The 18,033-nt window shown below is 39.4% G+C and overlaps 1 long non-coding RNA gene and 1 pseudogene across 1 annotated transcript; both read left to right on the plus strand.

Moving 5' to 3' along the window:
- The first annotated feature begins 1,981 nt into the window (after positions 1-1,981).
- LOC125414082 (uncharacterized) lies at positions 1,982-4,748 on the plus strand. Its single transcript, XR_014997218.2, has 2 exons — positions 1,982-2,407; positions 2,906-4,748. It is a non-coding gene; the product is annotated as an uncharacterized LOC125414082 (long non-coding RNA).
- Positions 4,749-16,143: 11,395 nt separating this feature from the next.
- LOC125414047 (tubulin alpha-1B chain-like) lies at positions 16,144-17,500 on the plus strand (annotated as a pseudogene).
- Positions 17,501-18,033: the final 533 nt, after the last annotated feature.

Consider the following 18,033-nt stretch of genomic DNA (forward strand, 5'->3'; position numbering starts at 1 on the left):
ATGCATAAGTGCTGTGAATATGTGTGAAAAACAAAATCTACTTTTTTCAACATATCTTGAACAAATAATCTTAAAAAAACAACACAATTTAAGGCAGGGCAGTGAGTTTACAGACAGACTGCTCTGTGTTTAAATTTGTTTCTGGTACAAAACAGTTGTGTCAAATGCCCCAAAGACACCAAGGAGGACAGTGACAGGTTCCTCCACTGATGCCTGAAGTAGGTAGGCCTGCATTGTGTGGTCATTATCACAGTCTTGTGGGTACACATAGTTAATTGAGAAGTGTTATTTTATATTCCCTTATTCTGATTATTGCTTGATAAGTCCCTCTTGTTATAGTCAAGATTAATTTGACTAAATTATTGAATATTGAACAAACAATAAAGTACTACCTTACTGATTTATGATTATTAATATTTAAATCACTTAAGAAAATGACAATCGCATTTGTACCTCAAAAAGCATCTCTGGCTGTGAGAATAAAAAAAGATTACTTTTATAGTTAGAGGCAAGAGCTGCTAATGCTTTATCAAATTTAAAATTGTAAGTTTTAATATATAAGTATTTAATATATAAGTATATATTATATGTAATATAAATTTTAAATACCTGTATTTATATAGAGCATATATTATACATCTATATATATAAAACCATACTTTTTTTATTTATGTAAGGAAAATTATAAATTTATCAGACATTTCCTTCTCTCTCTGTCTCTCTGTCTCTCGTGTGTGTATGTATCTGTGTGTGTATGAAGGAGGTCAGAAGAAAGCCTATAACTTATATGAAGACAGTAAATATTTCCTTATTAGTTACAAACTATGAAAGTGGAAAATCACAATGTAGATCTTTTTATTCTCAGTTTTATTATCCTTCAGCTAATTTGTAGTTTAAATGTGTTCAAAACTTCTAAAAGTTAGACCTACATAAGATCTATTGAATTGAGTTTTCATAATTCGTGTTAGGATGCTTCTCTCAGTAGTCTTGGAGTTCTTATTCACTGATAACAACTGTGTCTCATTTTTTTTCACCTATTTTAAAGAAATTACCTCCAAAATTTGGAAAATTTCAGGATCAGAATTATAATTTTTTTTCATTTTTGAATGTCATTTTGAAAGACATTAACCACACACAATATTCCTAAAAAAGAGATTGTTGAAATTTAATTTTGAGGAACAGAATTTACATGATGATAATTCAATATTGGATTGATTTTTAGCTTCTATTACCATGTATGCAATTACTCTAATCTACATGAAATTAATTTTTATATGTAATAGTTCAACTGTATTGTCTTAACAATTACACTTCTGGTTAGAAAGCTAGCTGAGTCTTAAACATGCCATCACTCAAGCTATTAATAACATTAATTTATCTGGAACATCATATACAAATGATTTACTTTGAAATTGTTTGCTTTAATACTTTTATTAATTTAGCCTCAAGTGTTTATTGAAGTTTTAAATAATTATTATCATTTCAATCCATACTAGTAATCTGTTTAAAAACTTTCTATACGCCAAATAATGGTAATTTGGAATAATACATGAAACGTCTTCTGGAACACAGGTCCTTTGCAAGTGTGCTTAACAGCTGAGTTATTTCTCCAGACCTCACAATCTCTTTAATAAGAACGTAGTGTTTTTAAAGGCTTGAAATCAGAAACTAAACTTTTAAGAAAGATCGAGAACAAGTGAGGAGAATGGGCAGGGTAAATAGGCCTAAAATACATTATTTTTATTGTATTAAGTGCAGTAATTAGAAGTAAAATATACATTATAGTAACCTATGTAATAGACAGGAGGAATACTTCCTATTAAGTGATAATCAAATTTTGTCTGGTGTACTGTGTCTAAGGTCTAAGAAGAACAAACATATATAGTAAAGCTTCAGAACTGATCCAGTTGGAGTGGTCAGGGTAGAGAAATGACAAAGCCATTTAAACCAGAACAGTTTAAAATAAGAGTGACTCACTCGAACAGCAGAGTCACGAGGGATTAGTTAACAATAAAGATGGCGCTGTAAAACCCAGGGGCAAAAACAGCAGTATAAGGAGCAGCTAGCTGTCCTATGGAAGGCTGAGACTGCTGAGCATGGCTAAGCAAGACCTTTGGTGCTGAGATCCAGAGCCTCCTGGAGAAGGCACACCAGCGGCATCCCTGTGGTGCCTTGTAGATGGGCCTTGTTTTGGAAGTAACCTGAAGTCGGCCCTCTGTGGCTCTCGGGACAGTTGATCCACAGAAGCACTCTTACACAAAACTGGGCAGCTCCACGGAAAGCCTGCAGGGCACTGCCAAAAGCAAGCAGTGAGACAGAATGTAACTCAGGAGTTAGGTACTGGGAAATCCTCTTCGACTTCGGGACCTCGTCCCTGAAAAAGCTGAGCACATTCAAGACAACTGTGGTAAGTCATTAAAGCGACAAAAAAATTTATTCTCCATTCGTGAAAGTCTGTTCTAACACCTTGGACCGAAAACAACTTAGCGTCTTGTGGCACTGCAAATGACACCATCTGTAATCACAGAGCAGGAAGTCGGGGGAGAGTTGGCCCAAGCAGCTTATGCAGAAATGTTTGCTTTAGAAGTCCAATTTTCTTGAGATATAGATAATCAGGGCGGGATTTGCAAGGAAAGTCTGGATGAACTTTCCACTCTGCATATTCCTAGCGTGGCAGTGCACGCCTCCTCGAACGCCCCGTAGCTGAGCTAGCCTTCTGCCTGCTCATTCATGCAAGGCACGATATTCCTGGTTTTTAACACCTAGCCTGTGGCATGCGTCTAGCTCCCTGTATTTTCACCTCTTCTCTTCTAATTTCCTCTTTAACCTGCTCCATTTTTAGTTTCAGCGTCTGCTCCCGCAGCCTCCAGGAGAGGGAGCTCATGTTTCTCTTACTCCCTCACAGGCACCGAGGAACACTTGCGGTCAAGTGACTGTCAACCCTCTGAAAAGTGGAAAATCACTGAGGACTCCTGAAATAATACAATGTCCAGTCTGGAGTGTGGCGATAGCGGTGTGACAGCAGATACAGCCCGGAGATTGTGATTTCGCTCTGCTAGGGGAAAAAGAGGGGCACCACTATTTTCTAACAGACATATACTTTATCGATAAGAAAATTTAGATGTATCTTTAGAATTATTCCTCCCTCTGCTTTACCTTGATTTAATAATTTTTTATTATTAAATCACTTTTCTAGGCATGTGCTGTACCAATGTGCAAAAGCCCTAATTTGGATTTATTGGTTGTTATGAGTTACAAATATAATGCATAGTTGATGCTGATAAGAGAAAAAAATAAGTGAATAAGCAAGTAATACATTTTCACCATCATTTAAGTTAACCAATCATTTTAGCTTGATGTAAATCATTTTATATGTTTTAATTCTTGTGTTTTATTGTACTTGTTTTCTAGGCATGGAACTCGTGTTATAGCCACTACTGCCACAAGAGAAAGAAAAATAAAACTCAAAAGAATTTGTGTTTTCAGAGCTGAAACCAGAATTCAGCATACTAGTCACATTAGCAGTGCTTAGTCTCCAATTTCCAAACTTTAGTAGCTTCTCATATTTAATTTCACTACTTGATACACATTCAATGTAGATAAATGGGACATTTGCTTCATTTACTCTTACTGGGAAATTACCCAGGAACAATTTTGAATGTAGCAGACTTCATTACATCAGTAATTTCTCATGATTCCTGTGAATCAGCTGATGTGTCTCTTTCTGAGCAGCATGGTGTTTTGTATGGCTGGGGCTCAGCCTCTAACTGATCTTTGCTCTTAATTGAACTAATAAAGACCGAAGGTATTAGTTTGCTTTCCCATGAACTATGTCAGTGGCTGTAATTAGTGCTGTGTTTTCTTTCTTCATTTAATATTGTTTCACTGAGGTTCAGTCAAAGTAAGGGAGACACACTTAGACTGATATAAAGGGCCTAGACATTTCTATGTGCAAATTGGCGAACTACACTTTTAATATCATCGTTTCCTGTGTTTGGCCTAGATTTTAAAGACAGATGTATCAATAATTGCTGTGGGACAATGGTTTTACCCTGTAAAGATTTGTTTCTTGTACTTGTTTAATAAAATGCTGATTGGCCAGTAGCCAGGCAGGATGTATAGGTGGGGTGACCAGGCAGGAAGTAGAGGCGAGGCAATGAGAACAAGAGAATGCTGGGAAGAGGAAATGTCAGTCTGCAGTCATCACCCAGGCACAGAAGAAGCAAGATGAAAATGCCTCACTGATAAAAGGTACCAAGCCACTAAGTTAACACAGACTAGAATTATGGGTTAATATGTAAGATATTAGAGTTAATAAGAAGCCTGAGCTAATAGGCCAACCTGTTTATAATTAATGTAGACCTCTGTGTGCTTTTTTTGGCCTGAAAGGCTGTGGAACAGAAACCTATGCCAACAAATAATTATCCCAAATGTTTTTAAGAGTTGGATTATATTAACAGAAGTGTTTGGCAAAGCTTAAGGAAATAATGAAATTGGCATTGATTGACATTTTCTCTGCTTTGAAGAATATCAGCTGATCTACTTAATAAAAATCAAAAAGTAAATATTATGTTAGCCTGTGATTTTAAAAGGATACCCAATTTTAATATTGCAAATTTCCAAAAGAAGTATTCTCTTGAAAAATCAAAACAAGCATAATATAACAATGCAATTTTACTGAGGTTAAAATAATTGAAGAATTTGGATATGCACTAAAGGCTTATTCTAATAAAACTTTTTTGAACAAATGAATGTCTCCTAATTTGACATAGGGTAGTTAGTTAGGATTTTTATTGCTATGATAAAGCATGAGGACTAAAAAGAAACTTGGGAGAGAAAGAGTTTATTTCATTTTATAGCTCTCTGGTCACAATTCATCAGTGAGGCAAACCAGTGTAGGAACTCAAGGAAGGACCCTGGAAGGAAGAGCTGAAGCAGAAACATGGGGGAAGGCTGCTTACTGTCTTGCTCCCTGCTAGCTTCCCAGCCCATTTCCTTACAGCACATAGTATGCCAGTACTCCCTGCCTAGAAATGGTACCACCCATAGTAGGCTGGACGGTTGGGCCCCATGAGACCCTGACTTGAGGCCCAGTGTAACTTCTTGAGCCTAACTTGAGTATGCCATGGGCCTTCAGCAGGCAGCCATACTTGCTCAGTATCAGGATCAGGTTAGGGCACTAGGGTTAGCGGCTTGGAAGAAGCTCAAGTAGGGTCCTACTGAAGTCCCGGTGACAGGGATACCCCAGAAGCCAGATGAGAACCTTATATCCTTTAGAGAAAGGGTTAGCAAAAGCCTTCAGAGAAAGATCCCCAGGGGGAATTTAGGGACCGGTTAGTTCGAATGCTGGTGTGGGGCAGAATGAATGCCAACTGTAAACGAGCATGTGCAGGATTTAGGAATCGCAGCTGGAGGAAGTGGATCATTGTCTCCCGGGATGTGGGCTTTATGTCTCACCAAGCAAGGACTATGGCCTCCGCCATGCAGGGCTTTCATAAGGAAGAGATGGAAACTTTGATTAACACACTACAAAAAGTAATTATAGGGGGAAAGTGGACCTATTTTCATGTGGAAAGGAAGGCCATTTCCTAATATCCTAATAAGGATAGAGTCAGTCTGTCAGTTCCAGCCAAGTCTGGTGTGCTAGGCACTTCATGCCCTGAGTGCCAAAAGGGATTCCATTGGGCCAAGGATCGTGTAGGTCTAAGTTCAATCTTCAGGGGAAGCCTTTAAACTCCCACAGAGGTCATCCCTAGCCCACTGAATAAGGGTAAAAGCGCAGTCAAAGCGCACTGGACTTTGATACCTGGATTGAGACCAAAAATGGCCCTAACAATAGGAGATAGAACCTTTAGGTTCCTTATAGACACTGTGGCAGATCGCCCAGTCATCAGAAAAGAGGAGCCTCCCCTCATGGCACCTAGTCCCAGGGCTACCTCTACATGGTGTGGGTGGGCAATCTACATCATGGGAGATAACCAACTGGCTGACTTGGACTGTTTCCAATGGTAATTGTGGGGAGGTGTGCCCTCGGGTGGTCTCTGACCTAACTGCCAACCTCCTTGAGCAAGACATCCCTGGGGGGACTGAGGTGTATATTATCACTGACCATACTGGATATGAGTTACAATTTTAACATGAATGAGCTACTCACCCTAACTCTTGGGTTTACCCAAAATCCTAAGGGCCACTGCTCACTCCCCAGTGCCAAAAGTTCAATGGGCATCTGTTGATCCCATATGGGTTGAGCAGTGGCCTCTACCTTCTTTTAACTTAAAACAACTTGATGCCCTCGTTAAACAACCACTGTTATTAGGGCATGTCTGGCCTATCCATGAGCCCTTGGAATTCCCCTGTTTTGTTATAAGAAAGGCTAATGGCTCATGGAGATTTTTACATGACTTAAGAAAAATCAATGAGAGGATGATACCATTTGGGACCCCCCCCAGAGGGGACTCCCCTGAATACTTGCCATTCCTAACACTTAATACCCAACAATTGATATTAAATTGATATTGATATGTTAAAGATTTCTTCTTCTCCATCCTATTCCATCCAGACGACATGGAGAAGTTTGCATTCTCACTGCCCTCAACTAACTTTTGGGACCCAGATCGGAAGTGTGAATGAACTATGTTACATCAGGTGATGGTTAACAGCCCGTCCATATGTCAGTATTGTATGTTACTTATCTTTGCCTCTCATAATATATATATATATATATATATATATATATATATATATATATATAATACATATATATTTGTATGGATGATAATTTGGGAAGTTCCACTTCATCATGCCTCCATGACCTCACAGCTAATTGTCTTACCATTCTAAAGGATAATAACTTCAAGATGGTTCCAGATAAAATTCAATCTATTCCTCCTTTTAAAATTTAGGATTCCATCTTGCCCATTGATTCTGTTTCTCCAGCCAAATCCCAATTACACATTCAGGATTCCTATACCCTACCTCAACTCCAAAAGGTACTAGGAGAAATAAATTGGATGTGGCTGTGGATATGTGTTTCCACAGAACAGTTGGTTCCATTGTTGAACTCCTCAATGGCCTCGATCTCTCATCCCACATTACTTTATCCTCTCACCATCAGCAGACCTTATGTCAGGTCCAACATAAGGAGTAAGTCACAAAACAATCCCACACCAGTTAGGAATTATGATTAATAAAAGGATTATTTATTTAAAGGAAAAACTTACAGATCACCATCCTAGACAACACCCCTCTGCACGAACAGGAAAAGAGTCTGGTAGCCGGAAGTGGAGTCTGAAGCAAGAAAGAGAGCTCACAGCTACTGCTGCTCTTTCAAACCAAAGAGACCATGCTCAAGTGGGCTGGTATCTTAAAGGCTATCGGCTGAAGGAGTGGAAGGAGCTCCCGCAGCACAAACAGGCCATTGATACAGTGGCTCTGAGAAGCTTTGTTCCTAATCTACTTGTCTTCCTATATATCTTTCTTGGGGAAACCTTGCACACCACATTATTAGCACAGGAGGGGGAGCCTATTCACTGGGTTCACCTCTCAGTCGGCAGAATTCCGAGGGTCTATTCCATGACCAATCAGAAAGCCTATTGCATCATTAAATTCAGGGATATTTTATTCAGGGTATTTGGCACAGAATCTCATTCCCTTATTGTTCCATTTAAAATCACTGATTTTAAATGATTGCACCTGTCTTCAGAGAAATAATAGTAGAATTGTCATATCCCTTGATGGATTCTCAGGAAAATTGATTGCCATTATGGCCCTCACAAATGGTTGAGCTCCTTATCTTGACTAGAGTGGAGGTCCCCAAAACTTTTTCTGTCTCAACCCAACCCTGATTTTCTTACAGTGTTTATTGACAGGGGCATATGGGGGTCTTCCTTATTGTATTCCCACCTCTCCTACGGGGAGAGGAACCAATGCCTATAAAATCAAGTTCCCATGAGGTAGAGGGATCTGTACAGTTTAAAGAATTATTTGTCATCATTATGGCACTGGATTCCATACCAGAGCCATTCAATCTATTCTGTTATCCTCTATGTTGTAAGCCTTTTGCCCAACCTGGTTGAGGCCCATATTAAACTAGACTCCAGCCCTATATCACCTCTTATGATCCAAATTCACTTCTTACTTAAAGAAAGGATTAATCTCATCTTTCTACAATATCTTATAGGTCACCAAAACTTACCTGTATTTCTCTCCAGGGGAAATCATCTAGCTGATCACCTGTCATTTCATGTCTCATTGCAATACTGCTATGAAAGCCACACATTTCCACCTTTGGACCCACATTAACTGGAGGGGCCTAAAACATAGGTTCCCACAGGTACCAGTTAAAGACTTTAAAAAAAAATTGTTCAAACTTATAAGTCCTATCAGCCTTTCCTCCAGATTCCTTCCCTCCAAAATGTGGGGCAAAATCCCCAGGGGCTTCACCCCAACCATCTCCTGCAGATTGATGTCACACATTATTCTTCATTTAGATAACTTAAATATATTTTTATTTCTGTGAATACCTTCTCCCGAGCCTGCTGAACTTTGGCACATGCCAGAGAGAAACCCAAACATGCTATTAACCTTATGCTACAATGCCTTGCCATCCTTGGATCACCTAGCCAATATAGAACAGATAATGGCCCACGATTTATTGGTAAGGCCTTTGTAGACTTTCTACAAATCTGGAAAATTTCTCATTCTGCTGGCATTCCATATAATCCAAGGGGACAGGCCATCATGGAAAGGGACAATCAAATACTGAAGTCTCAACTACAGAAGCAAAAAGGGGAGTCCTACCCTCACATGATCAATTGAGTAAGGCATTATTGACCTCAAATATTCTAAATTTCTCTAGAGAACATAAATATCTGTTTCCTTTCCAAAGACATTGGTCTTCATCTGTTATGTACAGTTCTATTTGGGTCAAAAGGAGGGACTCTTTGACTGGGCCTGGAGAGGACCTGACTTACTTCTCACTGCAGGAAGAGGGTTTGGATGTGTCTTCCCTCAAAATGAAAAGAGGCCCCTCTGGGTGCTGGATAGAGATCTTCAATATTTACCCCAACAAGGAGATAATGATAATGATGTTTCTAGGGAGTGTCCCACCCCTGAGAAGTGTCTTTCTGCTTCTTCCCCAGAAACAATCGAAGACATGGATGCTGTTGCTTATACTGATGAGAGACCTAAAGAGGAGATGGAGAGACCTTCAGGACAACCCTTCATGGACAGGCTTTCATGGATTCTTACCCTTCTTCCTTCCCCTGCTCTGACCCTTCCTTTTCCTTATTTTTCTCCTTACTATTGGGCCTTCTGTGTTTAATAAGATCACACAATTTATTTACCAAAGATCAGAGGCAATTAAATTACATCAGGTCGAGGCATACTATCATAGGCTGGCCACTGAAGAATCTGAGGCCCTTGTATGGCCATATGACTGGTAATCCTCGTATAAATACTCCTTCTCCATCCTCCACTTAACCAGTGTTGGGTAAGATCTCAAACAGGCTGGGATAACCCTCCAAGGGTCGTGGAGCGATTCCTTCATAAATGAGGTCCATGGTACTCAGTGATTCCTTCATAAATAAGGTCCATGGTACTCAGTGATTCCTTCATAAATGAGATACATGGTACTCAGTGATTCCTTCATAAGTGAGATACATGGTATTCAGTAATGGGTAAGATCTCCATGTGGGAGATGACCTGAGACTGGGACCATGTCTTCCACTGTCATGATAAAAGCAAAAGGGGGGAGATGTTGAGTCTTATGAGGCCTGGGCATCAGGCCCAGTGTAACTTCCTGAGCCTGGCTTGAGTTTAGAGGCCTATCTCTGGCTACCTGACTTAGACCCACTTCTGCTCAGTCACCTCTAGTATGGCAGAATATTATTGGCCCTTATTCCTTATTCTGCCTTAACTCATCCCAAGCTTCTCCACCTCCATCACAGCCCTATATAAGTTCCTTCCTGATACCATTAAATGAGAACCTGCTTCAACAGACTCCTGACCCAGTGGGTGTGTTTCTCACCAGTGGCCAGTGGGGGGAAGGCTGAGTTGTTCAATACTCACCATCCAGCTCAGCTCCAGGGAAAAGTCCAGCAGGTCTGACTCTGCCCCTGCCCTTTCTGCCAGAGAACCCAGCACTGGGCCCTCCCACATCAATCAGTAATTAGGAAAATGAAGACTTTAATTAAGAAAATTAAGACTTACCTACAGGAAGATCTTATGAAGAATTTTTGCTTTTTAAATTGAATAGTAAATTTATAAAGTTTGAGCAATAGAGTTACTAAAAGACACATTATATTTCTAGTTCCATGTCCAGAAAATTCTTGATACTTTCATTTCTCAATCTTCGATTTTTACCTCACTAATCCTTTAAGAGCACAAGGCTATGTGTTTGTGTTTGCATTTTTTTGTACTTTTGCTGTAATCTTGAAATCTGCTAATATTTTTCATGCTCCCCTTATATTAAGGAATCAGGATTATGTTATCTTTGAACCAATATCTGAAACCAGTTTTAAGAGTTATTTTCCTATTGTGTATTTTTTAGTATTTTGTGAAAGTCTCTGTGGTAGGTGACCTGATCATCCTGTGCAGAGATGAGGCATTTCCTGAAGGACAGAGTCATTGGTAAAGAGAAAATTTTATATTAGATTTGATGTCTGGATTAAATATTCTACAAGGATTATAATAAAGTATTCAAAGCTAGAAGTATTTTCATCCATGGAGCAGGAATAATCTACATAAATTGTTCCTAGTGAGTCAAATGTTTGATTTTTTTATGCAGGAATCTGGCATAAGCCCCTTATATATATGGCCTGAAACATTTGGCTCCTCTTTTGTTTTTACTTAAGGTGCAGGCTCAGAGCTCTGGCCCCATGGACCATAAAACTCCAATCCCTGCTCCTCCATGCCTGTTCCGCTTGGTTCTCAACACCTGGACTCTAGAGTCTTTTGGAAGCCAACTTTGAAAATTTTTCATTGCTGTGAAATTTGATAGTTTTTTTTTCCTGTAAAGTTGTGTATTTTTAAGGAAAGAGTATGTTTTCTAATATTAGGGTATTCTTCCATTTCAGTCCTAAATGTTCCAAAATTTTTACACAATGAAATATGCAAGTTAAAAAGACTTTATGTCTTCCATTAGAGGATATTGTTACACATAGATAATATTCCAGAAAACTGTGTAGGGTCTTCCCCATAAGTCTTTGGCGGAACATAAATCTGTACATGTAAAGTTAAAAAATCTATTCAGCTAAGTAAATAAAAACTAGAGATAGAAGAAATTAAATATGAGATGAATACTTCCAGACTTAAAAAGGGTAAGGAGTTATTTTGAGTTTATACTAAAAATGAGACCCTAAAAGGGTCATGCTTTAGTAGTGAATATTTGTTTGCTTAAAATAAACTCTAAAAGAGCTTATAAACAGACCTGAATATATCATGCTAATTTACAAGTTGCATTAATGCCGATTAGAAAAAAAATACAGTATTCCCTACGTGCATTCAACAACATCATTTAGTTTTCAGTAATGTAAACTCATGGCGTCTGGTATGTAAAAAAAATGACTAGCATATTAAAAAAGAAGAAAGTGTAATTACTAACCAGGAAGCAAGTATGTCAGTGAAAAAAGACATCGAAAAGAAATATGATAGGGTCAGAGACACAATTTTAATAATCTTACATCCATGAATAACCTACATATGATATGCAGAGAAAAAGATTAATGATTTTTGAAGATAAGGTAGCATAAATATTAAAAATTACATAGAAATTAGCAAAACACCAACAACTAGAAACGTGCATCAGTGTGAGAGTTTTTCACTAGCATACACATGTTCTGGAGTGTCACCACTAGTGTAGCAAAGAAGCAAAGCAACGAAAAACAAGAATGGATATGTGGTGAATATTTGTGCTCATGCACATGTATATGTGTGTGTGTGTGTGTGCACCTGCTCATGAGTGTGGGTGTACCTGCCTGCCTGCCTCTGCCTGTCTTTCTGTCTGTTTCCTGTAGGTTTTTGTGTATGTACTTCCTTCTACTATCTATCAATCTACCTATTATCTATCTATAAAGACAGGGTCTCACTATGTAGCTCTGACTGTCCTGAAACTCACGATTTAGACTAGGCTGTTCTTCATCTCACAAATATCCATCTGCCTCTGCCTCAGGTTGTGCTTCTAAAGGTGTTCATCCCCACACTTGGCCAAGCTTTTTATTTTTAGTTATTAAAAAATATCCCACTGTTCAAGTATAACAGCAATATGTTATGGGTTTTACAACATTCTGAGGAACAAAATGTATGTATCAGTCATAGAAAAAATGATAGCAGTCACACAAACGATAGAAAAGACAAACAAAAGTGTATTGTAGTTTCTTGCTTATGAATCATATAACTGACTAAACTGACAAATTGAAGAAACATATTGATAACATCAGAAATATTCTAAGAAATCATGAAGATAGGCCTAATAATAATGCAATTTTGAAAATAAAATGAGTACCAAGAAAACATTTTATAAAATATGTAAATAAATAGAACAAATGGAAAATATAAGATGCTTCATTTAAATAATTTTATAGTTATATTAAATATATTAATTTCTAAATATACACAAGGTAAAGAAAACATCATAAGGGGACTTTAAGAAAAAATTTTAAACCATATAAAAGTTTAAGCTGGGTGTGGTGGTTCACAGCTTCAATTATAAGCACTCTGGAGGCAGAGGTAGTTGTATTTCTGTGAGGTTGAGGTTAGCCTGGTCCACACAGCAAGTTCCAGTCTGTAGTCCTACACAATGAAACCCTGTCTCATTAAAAACAAGCAAGCGAAAAAATGTGTGCAAGAATGGGAAAAAAAACAAAATGGCGACTGATTTTGCAGAGATTGTTTTCCCAGAGACATGGTAATAGATATTAGTATGTCGTATGCAAACTTCCTTTGCAAGAGCTAAAGAAGTCAAGTGAGACAATGTAGCACTTTGGCTTAATGTAATGAGGAAAGACACACTGAAAAGGCAGGAAGGAAAGTTGTATGTGTCCCAACCTCCTGCAACAGTCATGAGACAGAGACCTTCCACTTAGGAAGCCTTGGAGAGAAAAGCCCAGTACTGCCCAGAGCCACATAAACTTTAACCCCAGCCAGTCTTCAACTGAGATGCTGAATTACATTAGCTACAAAGTTGAATAGTTCTACCACACTTCTTCTAATTTGGACAGTATTTCTAGTGCAAGGTCCCACTCACTGGGTAAACAGAGCCCAAAACTAACAAAAGGTTCTGCCTTGTTGCTGAGTGCTGGGGCTGTTGAAGTAAAACCCAACATAGACAGAAAATGAAGGTCCTTATACACAGACTGGAGTTCACAGAACTTGCAGAATTATGTGGATCTCAGACAAATATCCCTTATGCTGGTGGGACAGGCCTCTGTTGAGGTCTTACTTCTTGTTTGTACAGAACCCAGCAGTTATGCCAGTGGTTATGATTCTGCCTAGCACCATCCTGGTGGGTAAGGCAATGTTTACCCTCTAACCCCCCCAGCATTACAGCTGTATCACCTAGGCTATCGTTCACAGAGGCTCTAGACTTGTGTTGGTTCCAGACAGAGACCTCCACCCAGTGGTCCAGACAGGGGTTTTGAGTTGCATTCTTCATTGTATATGATATGACCCTGGGCACACCTCACAAGTCTTTAGATTCTTGAGGAAGGTGAGACCCAGGTATGACCTAGCACAGTGTCAGATTTAATGGCCAGGAGACTACTTTCACCAATTCTGCCCCTAAGACTTGAGCAGCATAGAACAGAGTAAAAATTAGTCTGATGGGGTAAGACAGATGCAAGCACTAGTAGAGTAGCAGGATAAGTAGCGGCAGAGAGAAGCTGGTCCTCTTCTATCAGACTTCTACTCCAGGCAGCTTCACCTGTAGCAAGTCAATGTGGTCTTGGCTCACGTTGACTTCATCAGTAATTCGTAACAGCACGAAGTGGCCTTTCCCATTGCTGTGTCTGTCTTGGTAGGTTTTAGGCTCAGGTTCTGATGAGCTCGGTGAGTTGTTGGCTGTAAATGTGGTCTAAAGATCTGGAGCCTGTTGATTCATAGTTTGCTTGCTTTTTGTAAGATTCACACAGTGTTTCATCACATGCTGACTGTTGTGGGAAAGGCATCTGAACCTTCTTCAGTTCCAGGAATGGCTCCTGGATATGCCTCCTGGCTCACCATTAACATTACTGTCCATTTGAGACAAACCTGGGCTTGCACTGTCTTCTTACAGTGCAACAAATTTCCTGACTCATGGACCTGGGTGCCACCCACTGGTGAAATAGTTGATGTGGCTATTAGTAAAAAGAAGAAGAAGAAGAAGAAGAAGAAGAAGAAGAAGAAGAAGAAGAAGAAGAAGAAGAAGAAGAAGAAGAAGAAGAAGAAGAAGAAGCAGCAGCAGCTGCTTACAAGGTCTGCAAAGACAAACACAAAATCAGAATAAAAAAGACTGGAATAGGGACTTTTAATTCTTGGTCACCTTCATCTGATGTTCATGGACATGCCATCTAATATTTGTACTATGAGGAGTGCTTACACTTTGGAGACACCAAGGAAAGACCAGATTTGCCTCATCCTCCTCATAGCCTCAAGGTACAACACAAGGTCTTCAAACCTTCAAGAAAACCAGAAACAAAAAACATGTGTGGTCTTCCAGGTAGCCTGGCTTCAGGATTTCACTCAAAACCTTATGGACTAGGAGGGCGTGTTAAAGTTTCCTTGAAGAATAGTTCTCAGTGAAGGTTATCTTTTAGAAGTTAAAGAGACAAGCAATTCTCAGACAAAAAAAAGCTGAGCAAATATACACCAGATGTACACTAGAGAAGTGTAAAGGAAAGTCTTAGGAAGAAGACAGGTGTGAATGAGTAGGAAGAAACAAGAAAGTGCCAAATCCCACTTTATAAAAATCAGGAGAAAAAAATCATCCTGGTTACTTCTATCTAGTGTAAGTATGTACACAGACAAATTCAGAATGATCTAATATTTAAGTAAAGAGCTGAAAGCTTTCATGTATTTACTATAAAGATTGTGAAGCAAAACCATTAAAATTAACAACTACATAGTCTAGGATTATGTTTAAGATTCAATGTATTAAGGAGTAGACAACATATTACTTCAGGAACCAAAATTTCAAAGTGTGGCAAGGGAATGATCACAAGTATAGAGTTTTAATTAATTTAATAAAAACCCACAAAGAAATAGCAGAACAGTTTGTATTCTTAAACAAAAGAAGCCAGCCTTTATTTGTAGAAATTTTACCCAGTAATTGAAGAATACATGCTCTTTCAGCACACAAAACATGTTCAGAATAGGCAATGTAGTATGTCATAAGCAGGTCTCAAAAACCTTGGAGAAATTAAAGTCATATTTTTATTAATCACAATACAATAAAGCTAGAAATGAAAAACTTTGGAAACTAATAAAATATTTGGAAATTAAGCAACTTACTTTCTAACAATCAGTTAATCAAGGGATAAATCAAAAGTGAATTTAAAAGATTTCACAAACAGCAATGGTGATACAACCGAATAATGACCAAAGCACTACCAAGAGGGAGGTTTACCATAAACAGTGCCTGCCTTAAAGAGGAAGAAAAAATCTCACACAAACTATCTATTACTTGGTCTTCAGAAGGTAGGCAAATAAACACAAAGAAAATACACAGTCATCAGAATGACAGACGTTATAAAAATTAGGGAACGAACAAATAAATTGGAAACAAAACAGTAAGACTTTAAAACAACACGAATGATTATTAAAAGTGCCAGTCTTTAGTAAGAAAACATAGACAAACCCCTTAGCTAGGCTAAGAGAGACGACTCAGAAAACATCACCAGGGTCAAAGGAGAAACATTAGATGAGGTGCCACAGAAATACAAAGAATCATTAGACAGTGCTGCAGTCAGCTACATGCAGAGAACATTGATAACATAGAAAGGGGGAGAAATTCCTGAATATATACAGCTTGCCAAGATTAAATTATGAGGAAACAGAAAATATGAACAGAAAATACTGAGTAACAAGAATGAATCAATAATTGAAATCTTCCAACAAAGATCAACTCATAATAATACAAGATCATTTCATAGAAATTCTTCATTATTCCACTACCATGCATGAGTGCATCTCCATCCACATCAGCCAGGCTGGTGTCCAGATCGGCAATGCCTGCTGGGAACTCTACTGCCTGGAACATGGCATCCGGCCTGACGGCCAGATGCCAAGTGACAAGACCACTGGGAGAGGAGATGACTCCTTCAACACCTTCTTCAGTGAGACAGGTGCTGGCAAGCACGTGCCCCGGGCATTGTTCATAGACCTGGAACCCACAGTTATTGATAAGTTCGCACTGGTACCCACCGCCAGCTCTTCCACCCTGAGCAGCTCATCACAGGCAAGGAAGATGCTGCTAATAACTAAGCCTGTGGCCACTACACCATTCACAAGGAGATCATTGACCTTGTCTTGGACAGAATTTGCAAACTGTCTGACCAGTGCACAGGTCTTCAGGGATTCTTGGTTTTCCACAGCTTTGGTGGGGGTACTGGCTCTGGGTTCACCTCCCCGCTGATGGAGAGGCTCTCTGTTGATTACGGAAAGAAGTCCAAGCTGGAGTTCTCCATCTACCCAGCCCCTCAGGTTTCCACCGCTCTGGTTGAGCCCTACAACTCCATCCTCACCACCCACACCACCCTGGAGCTTTGATTGTGCCTTCATGGTAGACAACAAGGCCATCTAAGACATCTGTCGTAGAAAACTTGACATTGAGCGCCCCACCTACACTAAACTTAACCGCCTCATTAGCCAGATCGTGTCCTCCATCACTGCTTCCCTCAGATTTGATGGAGCCCTGAATGTTGACCTGACAGAATTCCAGACCAACCTGGTGCCCTACTCTTGCATCCACTTCCCTCTGGCCACATATGCCCCTGTCATCTCTGCTGAGAAAGCCTACCATGAGCAGCTTTCTGTAGCAGAAATCATGAATACCTGCTTTGAGTCAGCCAACCAGATGGTGAAATGCGACCCTCGCCATGGTAAATACATGGCTTGTGACCTGCTGTACCGTGGTGATGTGGTTCCCAAAGATGTCAATGCTGCCATTGCCACCATCAAGACCAAGCGCAGAATCCAGTTTGTGGACTGGTGCCCCATTGGCTTCAAGGTTGACATTAATTACCAGCCTCCCACTGTGCTACCTGGTGGAGACCTGGCCAAGGTCCAGAGAGCTGTGTGCATGCTGAGCAACACCACAGCTATCGCTGAGGCCTGGGTTCGCCTAAATCACAAGTTTGATCTGATGTATATCAAGTGTGCCTTTGTGCACTGGTATGTGGATGTGGACATGGAGGAGGGAGAGTTATCTGAGGCCCATGAAGACATGGCTGCGCTAGAGAAGTATTATGAGGAGTTTGGTGTGGATTCAGTGGAAGGAGAGGGTGAGGAAGAAGGAGAGGAATACTAATTTGTTCTTTCAGTCTCTGGATCATGTCAAACTTCCAGAATTTCAGCTTCAACGTTAGCTGACAGTCATTGATGCTTTCATGTTAACATTGTTCTGTGATCATGTCTTTTCCATGTGTCCCTGTATGGTTTATTTCCATAATGTCTCAAAGTAAAAGCTTTAAGAAAAAAAATCCCCACTAAAAACTAGCAAACTGACTCCAACAACACATACATGATTATTCACTGACTCAAGAAAGATTCATCTCAGGTATGCAAGGATGCCTCCATGCGAAATAAAGGAAAGTGAAGTGCACTAATATAGAAGATGAGAACCCCATGATTATCTCAGTAGGTATACAAGTTATTACTTTCTCCTACAATATCGGTGATTACAAAAAGACTAAAATTCTCTACCATTACAAAGACAGAGAAAACAAACCTGCATGCTCTTCTTGAACTATAAATTAATCCAATCATTGTGAAAAGTAGCAAGGCTGCTATAAAAAGAAAGAAAGAATAAATCTAGTTGTCATATGGTTCAGCAATGCCACT

The sequence above is a fragment of the Myodes glareolus genome, chromosome 15 (genome assembly GCF_982192425.1).
Source record: "Myodes glareolus chromosome 15, mMyoGla1.1, whole genome shotgun sequence".
Taxonomy (NCBI): Eukaryota; Metazoa; Chordata; class Mammalia; order Rodentia; family Cricetidae; genus Myodes; species Myodes glareolus.